Consider the following 12762-nt stretch of genomic DNA (forward strand, 5'->3'; position numbering starts at 1 on the left):
GCGAACCGTGCTACGCATCGGTGTTTTTTCAAATCTTTAAACATGTCGCTCTAACATCTCTCTGATAGTATGATTTTTTGAATTCTAGTTATAATCTAAAAAATAATATAAAAATATTAGGAAGGGTTGAATATAATTTGAGTGACGTGAATGAGGTTTTCTAAATTATTTTAAATAATATGAAGCTAATTCTAATTTCAATAAAGTGATAGAGTTTTTGGTAAATTGTTTAAAAATGAGGGAGTTGATTAAAATAATTAAGGAAGATGGTTCTAAAATCATAAAATAAAGAGATTACAAATACACAGTTCGGTTGAGAAAATTTCCTCCTAAAGATGCTATCATATTATCTATGGTTTGTGAGTTTGTCAGGTTATCCATCACTTCTGGGTTGGGGACATGGGCTTGAACTTGGATCTTGTGATAGATCATAACACTGCTCAAAACCAAGTGCAACACGTGGGTCCTTCAGGCTAGTAGGCTTCTATTGAAACAGAAAATTAGGCTAGAGGGGTCAGTTAAGAATATTTAGTAGTCCTAAGACTTCTCTTAAATTTTTTTAGAATTTAATACTCCAATTTGACCATAATATGGAACTGACCACCTGTTAGTCTGTTACCCAACTTTACCAGGAATAGACGAAAATGTCTTCATTTGGAAACAAACATAACCGACTATCTACCCAGAACGTAGTGGGATGCAAAACAAAATTTTGAATTTCACACAAAAATTTCACTTATAATCACCCGCCTTTACATTTAAAAATGCATATAATGAAATAACTAAAAATATTATGTCTCCAATATTTTGTGGAGGTATTTGACACTAGTCATTAAGTCTAAACCCCAAACCACTAGACACTAAACCCAAAAAATTTATAAACTAGACTCTAAGCCTAAACCCTAAACCTTAAAATACTAAATCCTAACCCCTATAAACTAGACCCTAAGCCTAAACCCTAAACCTTAAGACACTAAACCCTAATCCCTATATCCTAAATTTCTAAACATTAAACCCTAAACCAACCCGTTGCATTTAATAGTAGTTAATCAAACCCACAAAATAAATAATCAAATGCATTTTATATCTGCATTTTAAAATGCATGGTGTGTATGCATTTTAAAATGTATAAGTTTATAACGTGGTGCATCTGCATTTTAAAATATATAAGTTTATAACGTAGTGCATTTGCATTTTAAAATGTATAAGTTTATAACGTGGTGTTTCTGCATTTTAAAATGTTTGCATTCAGTAAAACGTTTTTCATAGAATCTGCAAGTGTATCCATACAATTCAAAACCACTGATTTTAAGATTTAAGATGGGAAATTTACAAACCTATAAAATAAAGGGAGAGTCATGTGCATCAAAACTAACATGGCAAACATAAGAGATACGAGGTGTTGAGAAAGAAGTACAGTCAAATAAAAGAAAAAAATACACCATTAATACCATTGATAATCACAAACCGAAATTGTTGAACATTAACCAGATAAAAGTAAGGTGTTCTCCTACACCTTTCCTAAAAAACTACACACTCCCACAACTTTGTCAAAGTAAATTCACATTTTCTAACTCTGTATAATTCTATGCCCAAACAAAGGGTAATGCAAAGAAATTTAATAAACTCACACACACAAATGTAGTTTTTCAAGCAATACTTTCCCACTCATAATTTTCGATCGCTCCTACAAACCATTAAATCTGTATCAGCGAGTCCGAACTTGTTGATGTAAACCCAAAGAAAAATTAGGATCTGAGATATCATTGTGGGTTTCACTGCTGCCTCTATTGCAGGAGATTTGTTCATTGCTCTCCAAACAGTGCCTTGCTCATTAGATGATCAGGAATTGTTTTGGCTTATGGATTAGCATCATGCGCTTTTAAGAAGAGATTAAATTGAGAAGAGATTAAAATAATGATAATTGCATAAACTAAAAAAAGTTATGTAAAGAAGAAAAACAAAAAATAAATTAAGGGCGGTTATTATTTATCTGATAAGTAGTTATTTTGTAAAGGCGAAAAAGTAAAGAAATTATCTCAAAAAAATCACAAGTGGCGGGCAGTCTCGAGTCAAAAGCCCAAATTCTAATGTTTTTCTATAAAACAATACTTATGCCGATGAAAAGAAATTAGAGGGATATTAAAACCCAAAAAAATTATTGGTCTGGCTTTTAAGTTGTTTTGTTTTAAAACCAGTTTCTCTAGCCCAATTTCTTGTCTATTGAAAGTCTCAAGTCGAATCCCGAGAAAACGTTTGGAGAAAATAACCGAAACCCAACTTAAATCCAGAATGGCTGTGATGTTAGCACTATCATTCATTCATTTGCCGAGTTTTGATTGTCCGGATGGGCCCAAAGCAGGTGTTGGTTCAATACTTCAATGGATCGAATTTGGCCATATGACCCACTAACAATTAGCTGCCATATTTCCAGTTTTCCACGCAACCACTCAGGTCATAGCTAGCTAGTTGCAACTTAAAATTTGCAAGTGAGCTATACTAGCATAGTACAAAATATCAAGATATGAGTATTTATTGATACTCAATTTTTAGATATATATTGTGGATATATTTTTTTTTTTGAAGATATTTGATATTATTTCACATGTAAATATCATAAATATATCTAAAATATCGACAAATATCGTAGATATTATAAATATTTTTTGATATATCATGATATATTATTTATATTTATTTAAAATATAATAGTAAATATTAAATAAAATTGTTATATACACAAAATATCGCTAAATATCGTTAAATATCACAACATATTTCTAAATATCACAAATATCATTGATATTTACAATCGTATATACCTCTAAATAATATTTATATATTTTTTCTTAAATCTGGATAGATATTTTCAAATACTACGATATGGGAATATTTTGTACTATTATGCTAAGTCTTAAATAATGTGACACAGTGACAGGGCTTAAGTCTGTTAAATGAAGTCCACTTTGTAATCTTTATATATATATAATAGCAGTCCCTTTTCCTGATCTCTGAAGGTGTCCACGTATGCAAATTTTAAGTACCCTTTTTACTCACGAGAAATCAGGATGGATTGAGAAAAAAGTGGAGAAAAAACTGGCCGAACCAAAACCCACCGAATCTTTGTTTCCTTTTAAAACACCGTAATTCACATACCTTCTTTATCGCACCCAAACATCAAATCCCCAATAACATTCTATAAACGTCTCGAGCCACGAAGGATTTTTAGAACCCTAAAAACGTTATCCTCCCTCCCTCTGCAGCGATCACTCCATTTTTCAAGTCTCCCATCTAATCATCTAATCAGTGACTATCATTTCACAGACCTTCTCTAAATTCTTAATCTACCTTGCAAGATTGGTTCTCGAAAAGGTCGAGAATGAGCTCCATTAGGTACCTAATCCATCGACCCGGAAGAATTCGTCCGATCCTTTCATTCAAGTAGTCATATATTAAGTCGCATCTCGCTTTGGCTTGATTTGTTTCTTATTTTCTTTTGTTGGATGTTGGCTTGGTGCCTACACTTTCTGTAGGGAGCGTATATAAGGAGAATGCAAAGTGTCTTCAACAAAGAGAGAAACAAATTCAAAAGAAATTACGAGAGTTGGATGGAAAATGACAGGGAGGGTATAATCAAGACTTCAAATGAGATGATTGGTACTTGGGAAGACTGAGACATCATTCAAAGATCGAATTTAACTTAAATTCAAAGAACTCCCGGATCAAGTGGAACTTATTTGTTGTCACATCACTATTCGGGTTCGGGCCTTGGCAGTATTACTAAACTGAAAATCATAATGACAAGGTTGATTAGGTTTTAAAAGGAAACAGAGAATGTAAGCGCTCCTTGACCATTTTCTTCCAATATAACAGAAAGCACAATTTATAACTCCATAATGCCAAGAATTAAACATGGCTACTTCAAAGCTTGAGTTTCCACGGTCACCACTTCGTCTCCGTTGAACATCTCGGACTTCGATCACACCCCTTCTTACTGGTAAGCCTTCTTTCTTTTGCATAATGCGTTTGTTGTCGTTGTTGTTGTTGTATTTTTGAATCTTTGGGTTTGGTTTGTTATACAGTGAGGAGAATGTATACATGCTTTGCAAGAAGCTAAGTGAAATTGGTGTGTCAAAAATGATGGTCCGACCTCTTTGTTGCTTTTATCTCCAATGATCACAAAAGCGGTATATGATCTCATCCTCTATATTCCCTGTTATATATATATATATATATATATAGGGGTAGGTTCCGTTTACAACACTTTTTTATACAACGTTTTATACAATACCCTTTGAAAATATGAATTAAGCCTGGATTCCTAAAAAGCATGATATATATATATTCTCATGTTATATATATTGTATTATATATATACAAAGTGTCACTTAATAAATTTTTCTTTGAAATATTTTCTTTTGTAAAGAATGAATATCTTGATCAAGTCATAGATCACATTGCACAATTCAAGTTAGCAAGCATTTTCACTCTGTAATAACTCACCTGTATATATTCGACACTATGATAAGCTTTTATCTGATTTTCCGTTTTCACATTCGCGGAAGCTTGACGAGTCTCGTTAAAACTGAAGGAAGGTTTAGTCTTTGAGCAAGAAGTGAAGGCAATAAACTAGAAGAAGACTAAGAACCTATTTTACTATCTGCACATCAAAACATATAGAATCACACAATTCGCATCGGGCTTTTCATACTTTATTTTGCTTGTCAGATAGTTTACTGATCATATCTTTTGTGTACAAATGTAGTGACACATCTTTGGTTTCTTCTTTTTAACTGGTAGCAAGTAGGCCGTTGTCTTAATCGTTGTCTTGAGCTTTTTGTAACGAAGAACATCGGATGATGCGGAAGGTGCTTTGCAACTAATTGCCAAGGCTTTTAATAAGTCCTTATTCAGAGAGATTGATTGAAATGAAGGCGTGAAGCTTTTTCCGACGGTGTGTTCATATTTCATTCACTACTCAGATTCTAAATGAGAAATTAGTATACATTTACTCTTGGAATTCATTAGCCCGCTAATCATATCTATTTTACAACAAGTATATCGGGTTTGCAAAAGACGACATATTTGTTTTTTATCAGATCTAATAGCTACGGAAGTATGAAGAGGTGATTGACTATGTGAGCGATCTCTTGATTCTGCAGATAAAAATTCTTCTTCAACAAGTGCGGATCGATTAAAGCATAAAGAACTCACCGCAAGGTTATGGAGGCTGCAAAGTCCCTTTTCCAAAGATTCTCGAGGCTATCCACGTCATATGGGGATTACGAAAAAGTGGAGAAAAAAAAAGAAGTTTAACTCAACTCCACAAAATCCGACTTTCTTCTTTTTCTTCGTGAGAAAACCCAAACAAACACTATTCTATAACCCACCGTACCTCTTCCCAAAATTTGAATTACGAACCGTAAGTAGTTAACGAATTGAAGAAGATTCGGATCCAAACAAGATCGAATCAAACGGGATTGAAAAAACGGAGCGTTTTGAGATCCGTAAAGACGAAGGAAGCCGAACATTTACGATGTGGGAATTGCTGAATGAGTTGAAGGAAGATGGTAATAATGGTGAGTTTCTCACTACGGTTAATGCTTTCGAAATTGAAAGTTGTGATGCCACCTCTCCACACAGGTTCCTTTTCTAATTAGATTTTTGCATCTTCAATTCCATTCAAATATTTGAGCATTATGAACACCATTTTTTTTTGTGATTGCTTTATATCTGTTGTGTCATGTTATAATAGTTGGTTTTAGATTTCGTTTCAGTCAAGATAACAATCACCAACAATATATGGTCCAAAATAACGTGGCCATGGATCTGATTAACAGTGTAACGGGTGTGGATGAGGATGGTCGCTCTCGCCAATGTATTCTTACTTTTGCTGCTAAAAGGTATGTTATTTTCAGTTTTCACCATATTCTTCTCAAAGAAAATAGTGCTCCTTCTACATACTTTCCCATATTCGTTTACTTAGTGCTTCTTGATTCATATTACTTCACCCAGGCCACAACTTCAAAACATATGAAACAACCTCTTTTTTCTCCTATTTAAATATTTAAAATGTGCTTTAGTTTATGCTGATAATTGATTGTTTAGTGTAGATATATATAACAGCAGTCCTTTTTCAAGCTCATTGAGGCTGTCCACGTGGACATGGGGTTTAGGTGTGAACCCTTCGAAAAGAGACCCCAACTCTGATGTATTTTACTTATTTTGGAAACAAAAAACCTGCAACTGCAACACTACCTAATCTACCCTATCGTCTCAACACTTATCTTCTCAGTCGATAAACAAACTATTAACACAAATATTAGGGACAGTCAATCACACAAATATTTAGAAGTTTTGGTTTTTTGCAAGTTCCCAATTGAAAAATGAGGTTTGGGTTTAAGAAGTTAAGGTTTTGATTCAATCGAGGGTCTTCTTCATGAATTTTCAATAAGGAATGAAGTCATCCATGAGGGTTTTGTTTATCATCCATGTTTTTCAATTGAATTGAATTTGCTGTTGTTTATATCTGAAACCTTATACTTATGATACCTCCTCCACAAACATGATTGCCAGCAACTGAACTTGCAATAATGTTGGGGAATGTCACCATAAGTTATTCTAGGATTTATCAATCTTGGCAATGAAGCTATTTTTCGCCAACGGTCATATTCAACCAGTTGTTCTAGGTTTGGAAACCTTAGGTCAGTTATTTTTTTAGTTATTTTTATTGGTTATTATCTATTGAAATTATTTGATTAGTTTACTTAATTGAGCGATGGCTTGAAGGTACGATTTTTATTTTCAGTTATTATATAATGTCCAAGTGGTCCCTGCTTTTACTCTTTTTGCGAAGTCAATATGTTTTTCTATACTCTCTACATGGGTGCTATGTTATATTTATATGGGTTCCGAAGTTAGAAAGCTTGAAGGATTGAAACTATAGTTTAATATATTAGAGCTAGACAAATGAAAGGTGGTTACTGTGTTTTCTATTAGTATAATGTGAAATTTGAGTACATCTATTTCTACGATAAAGTACAATAATCACAAGACATAGATGCATTTATAAGAATTGGTGGTGCATATATAGGTTATTGATACAGTTTCTCAAGTTTTGGAACTTGATAGGTTGAGCTAGGGTATGGTAATATTAGGAACATGTTAAGTTGCTAAGTTGTTTGTATATATAATAGCAGTCCCTTTTCCTGCTCTCTGAGGGTGTCCACGTAGGCTAATTTTAAGTACCCTGTTTACTCACGAAAAAAGAGGAGAGAATTTCGTCACTTAAAAAAAACTTCTATCTAATTCTCGATTTTTCCTCTCTCTAATGGCTCTCTCTCTCTCGGTTTCCCCATTTCCCTCTCTCTCTTGATCTCCCTGTTTTGCCCACCCTTTATCTCCGCCCTATCTCTCGAGATCGCTCTTTCTCAAGTTTCTTAAGCGTTTCAGACACCATTTAATATCTTCAACATTATTATACTCAAAACCCATTTAATGGTTTAACCCACCTCATTCAAAACCCACGTACCAGTAACCATTCAATAAGTTGTTGGATGCCCAAAATTTACAATGACGAAAAAAACAACAAAAAATATGAAAGAAACCCATTATAGAAATGAACTGGGGTTTATAAGAGGATTTCATTAATAGAGAATCCTGATGTTGGGTCTTCTTTGTTTTGTTTTGGATCAAATTGATAAAAAGGGGAAGAGTCTTTCAAGGTGGGAGCTTTGTCGTGATGTTAAAGAGTTAAAGAATATTCGAAGATTTAAGCTTGCTCTTGAGGTAAATATTATTTATTTTTGGTTTATTTAGAATGGGGTTTTGAGTTTTGTTGTTTTCATTGTCGAAATGTTTGAAATTATCTCGTGTAGCTCGGGTTCAATAGTTACATCGCCGCCTTTAATTTGTCGAAGGAGTTTTTATATGAATTACCCATGGATTTTATAACATATGTTTTACTATTATTCACGTCTTTGGACAATTGACAATCAATGTCCAAGGAAAGAGATTCATATTTATGAACGGAGTTTTAGTGCTCAGTTCAATTTGCTACTTCAAATTTGCAAATGTCTATGCTGCCACATCCATATATATTTTTTTTCAGGCCCAAAACCAGGTTCTTCAATCATGTTAGGTGCATTCTCCACTGCCTCGGCTGTTGTTTTCATTGTCGAAATGTTTGAAATTATCTCTGTGTAGCTCAGTTCAATAGTTACAGTGTCGTCTTTAATTTGCCGAAGGAGTTTTTGATATGAATTACCCATGGATTTTATAACATATGTTTTACTATTATTCACGTCTTTGGACAATTGACAATCAATGTCCAAGGAAAGAGATTCATACTTACGAACAGAGTTTTAGTGCTCAGTTCAATTTGCTACTTCAAATTTGCAAATGTCTATGCTGCCACATCCATATATATTTATTTTCAGGCCCAAAACCAGGTTCTTCAATCATGTTAGGTGCATTCTCCACTGCCTCGGCTGTTGTTTTCATTGTCAAAATGTTTGAAATTATCTCTGTGTAGCTCAGTTCAATAGTTACAGTGCCGTCTTTAATTTGCCGAAGGAGTTTTTGATATGAATTACCCATGGATTTTATAACATATGTTTTACTATTATTCACGTCTTTGGACAATTGACAATCAATGTCCAAGGAAAGAGATTCATATTTACGAACGGAGTTTTAGTGCTCAGTTCAATTTGCTACTTCAAATTTGCAAATGTATGAATTACCCATGGATTTTATAACATATGTTTTACTATTATTCACGTCTTTGGACAATTGACAATCAATGTCCAAGGAAAGAGATTCATATTTCTTAACGGAGTTTTAGTGCTCAGTTCAATTTGCTACTTCAAATTTGCAAATGTCTATCTTTGCCACATCCATATATATTTTTTCGTGCCCAAAACCAGGTTCTTCAATCATGTTAGGTGCATTCTCCATTGCCTCGGCTGTCATCTCTTCTTTTGAATTCATCAATGCCAATGTGGGTATACTTTCTTTTCTTTGCCTCGGTTTCAGTAAAGTGACTCAAGAGAACTTTAACTTTAACTTGATATTCAAGCTTCATTTACTGTTCCATGTGTTCAACGGTGGTGAGCATCCATTATTGAGTTTAGTTTCACAAAAACTACCCGCTTCTCATCTAGGTTTATAGCTTTAGGCTTCTCTGCCGCTTCCACGTTTTGGCAGCTCAATGAATCGAGTTTCTCCTACAGAGAAACAAGCTCCTTTGCAACTGATTTCTTGAGGTCTCTAACACTTGGATGCAAGCCCTGCAAAAAGGAACATCAAACAATATATCATAATTTATAATAAAATATATTTTTGATTGATAGTTGCCTCTTTATTCTTACACGTGTTTATTAATTCAATTGAATTGTTCATGGTTAAATAGAATTTGAATTATATTCTTAAAAGATTGTTAAGTTTTGAATGTTAAATTGTTATGTTTATGTACTTTTGACTAATTTCAATTTGTTTATTTAAGTTTATTTGATCTCATCATTTTTATGCGCTATTAAATTCATTCAATTAATTACTCAGGAAGTTTAATGTTTTAATGGATGGATGTAGACCAAGCCTCTGTAAAGAAAATTTGTTAATCAGTCATGAGGAAACTTTCGACATCTTCCCACTTAACGTAAATTTTGATTTGTGAGGTTTTCTTATTCCACAAACCCATGCATGGGGCATACTGTTCTCCTTCTCTTTTTTTGTGTTTTCACCACCTCTATAATTTTTTACTTTGTTGGTTTGTTTAACTTCTCATATGAACACATTGTGTTACAAAATCAAGTAGTTTAACTTCTCTTATTGAATTGTTGTTTAAATTTGTGAAATATTTTCTACAGTTCAAATTTCCTTAACTGATGCCTATTATTACTTCACAGTTCCCTCAAATGGAACGGATGTACCCTAACTATTTATTCACTCATCCATAGTGTCTTTCTTTCTATTTATTCAATCATCCGTACATAAATAATTTAGAATGCCTCTCATGGTCATTATGGGATTGTATGTACAGTCAAAATTCATTGGACTGTGGGCTGATGCTCAACATGGATTTGATCATTGTTTGATCGTTTATTCTATGATTCTATCTTTTAATTTTGCAGTGAAATATAATATGACTCTGTCACCTCTCCCCCTATCTCTCTCGGCCATGATTTTGTTTAAGCTACGACAATTGGGGATTGTGAAGGCATCTAGACTGTTAACAAGATTCTATTTCGACCAATTGGTAATAATTTATTTTTTAATTAATTATTCTATTATCATTTTAGTGTTGTTTATTATATATAGTGTTCTAAGTGGATGCTTTTTTCTTGCCCACCTTATAATTTAGGGGTGTGCAATAGATTTTAGACAGACAAAATATGGATAATGAGAGGTTCTAATGTGATTTTGACCTCGATCAACTAGATGAGCCCTTCATGGTGTCTCTTTTTAGTTTCAAAGTGTTCGAGTAATAGATGGTGGGTTGAATAGTGAAATTGTACATGGGGTTGGGCATATGATGAATAGGACGAGAAGATATAAGTAACAGTTTAAACTTTAAACAATTTTGATTATACGTTTTATTAAGAAGGTGATAAATGGGATGTTTAACAAAGAGCTGAGGTTATAATGGTTGGTATTTATAGGTATTGGTGATAACAAACTTGGCAAATAATAACATTCTATAAACCAAGATGGGATATGAGAAAACTAATTGTATGTAATAGCTATGTTCATGCATATTGCTTTCTTGCTCATAATCTATCGGTTACTACTAATTTATTAATAACTACTAGCTACTGTCTATTTGTTTTTTTGGGAGGGGTTCTAGGGACATGTTAAAAAAACACGTAAAAAAACTCAAATTTGTCTCTCTTCTCTCTAATCTTTTCAATCTTTATATATGTTGTTTCTGTAATTTTGGGTTTCAGGCTAAACTGGCGGTACGAAGTTTGGCAACACCGTTGCGAATGTTTGATGGAATGGATGAGGAGGAGGCTCTTAAGAAAAAAGAAGAGGTGATGGATGGTCCTAGCCTGTTTTGTCTGAACGCGATAGGTTGAAGCTCGAAAGAAGAAAGAGAAAAGAGGAGCGTCAAAGAGAGGTAAACTAATTATGAACCATTTTGGGAAAATGCTATTGGTTTACTAGAAACTTCTATGTCTTAATTACTTAACTACATTCTATTGTATAAAACAACAAGAATACTTGATGTAGCCGAAATGGAAGCAGCTAAAGCAGGATGGATGCTGGTGTTCAGTAAATCATGACAACAGTGTAGAGGGCTCAACTGTCAAAGATATTCACATGGAGAACAGGTGTATCAATTGGTGGTCGTGGAGCTCTCGTAGATGGCGCAGATAACACTTTCTTTTGGAAGGCAATATGGTTAGTATTCTAGATCTTGAATGAAGAAACAAGATTGATTCATTGTTGATTATAAAATATATATGCCCCATAGTAACTTTTGTTGAGTCATGGTGAATATGAACCATTGTCCGGGTCCTATTTGACCACTAGATTCCATTGGGATTTTTAATCACTATCGAACTCCTCAGGGGTATTTCTCTGCATCGAAAGTGATTTTAAAGTAAAAAATATTTTTTAACAACTTCTTCCTTTGTTCTCTTCTTTATCTCCCATTAGTAATAGTTATTGATTGTGTTGAATTGAATTGATTTGGGGCTCTAAGTGTTTGTCACTTTCGGATCATCTAGATCTAACAAAATAGGATATGAAACTACTATATGTAATAAGTATAGAACAAAGATATGATGTTAATGCCTTGCATCTTCTTTTCTGTAGGACTTTGAGGACACGCTTCACCCAGCGGTCCATTTGATCCATTAGGGCTCATAAAGGATCCCGATCAAGCTGCAATTTTGAAGGTTAAGGAAATTAAGAATGGGAGACTTGCAATGTTTGCTATGCTTGGGTTCTTCATCCAGGCATATGTTCTTGGGTGAAGGACTGTTGAAAACCTTTCGGCTCACCTAAGCGACCCCTTTGCCAACAACTTGCTCACTGTTCTTCAAGGATCAAGAGAACGGACTCCCACCCCTGTAATTTCTCATCGGTCCTGTTTTCAGTCTCAATGGACATATGAAGGAGATATTTCAAGGCACTTAACTTTTGTACCTGCACCCCTTAACTGTGTTATTACTTAATAGAGCTTTTGCGTAATCACATCAAAACTCACTTTCTTTCGGGGGTGTGACCGTATGCGTAATACTTAAATTGTTCGACTATATGAGCCTCTATTGATAGACCAAAATAGACACTTCAAATTATTCAACTACTCAAGTCAGATGTCTCATATTCGCTTCTTACACCAAAAGATGGTGATACAACTATTTTTTAACAATCACAGATAGAAAATCATATATGCAAAACTGAGAGAATACATGTAAATTTGTCAAAAGGCACGCATATTTAAGCAATCCATTTATGTGAAAAGCTCAAACCATAAGTTATTACCACAACAAATAGCCTTAGTATCACTATCGATCAGCAAATCTTACGTAGGAGTGGGACAGGATGGTAGAACCCGAATTCTCAGTAGATCTTTGTCTTCCTTTTCTAAGATATGGACTCTGTTTTGGAATGTATTTTTTTTTTGTTTTTTGATTGGTAAGCCTGTTTTATTGCTTAAATTGTTATAACCGCCACTTGTAGAGAAACAAAATCTAATAGATAATCCTTTTTCCGATAGTAATCTACAGAGAATTCACGGCAAACAAAATACTATCT

At 33.9% G+C, this 12762-nt stretch overlaps 1 long non-coding RNA gene across 1 annotated transcript; it reads left to right on the forward strand.

Moving 5' to 3' along the window:
* The first annotated feature begins 6952 nt into the window (after positions 1 to 6952).
* On the forward strand, positions 6953 to 11255 carry LOC147501718 (uncharacterized). Its single transcript, XR_015219859.1, has 4 exons — positions 6953 to 7788; positions 10131 to 10255; positions 10944 to 11116; positions 11230 to 11255. It is a non-coding gene; the product is annotated as an uncharacterized LOC147501718 (long non-coding RNA).
* Positions 11256 to 12762: the final 1507 nt, after the last annotated feature.

This window comes from Coptis chinensis, chromosome 4 (genome assembly GCF_015680905.1).
Source record: "Coptis chinensis isolate HL-2020 chromosome 4, ASM1568090v1, whole genome shotgun sequence".
NCBI lineage: Eukaryota > Viridiplantae > Streptophyta > Magnoliopsida > Ranunculales > Ranunculaceae > Coptis > Coptis chinensis.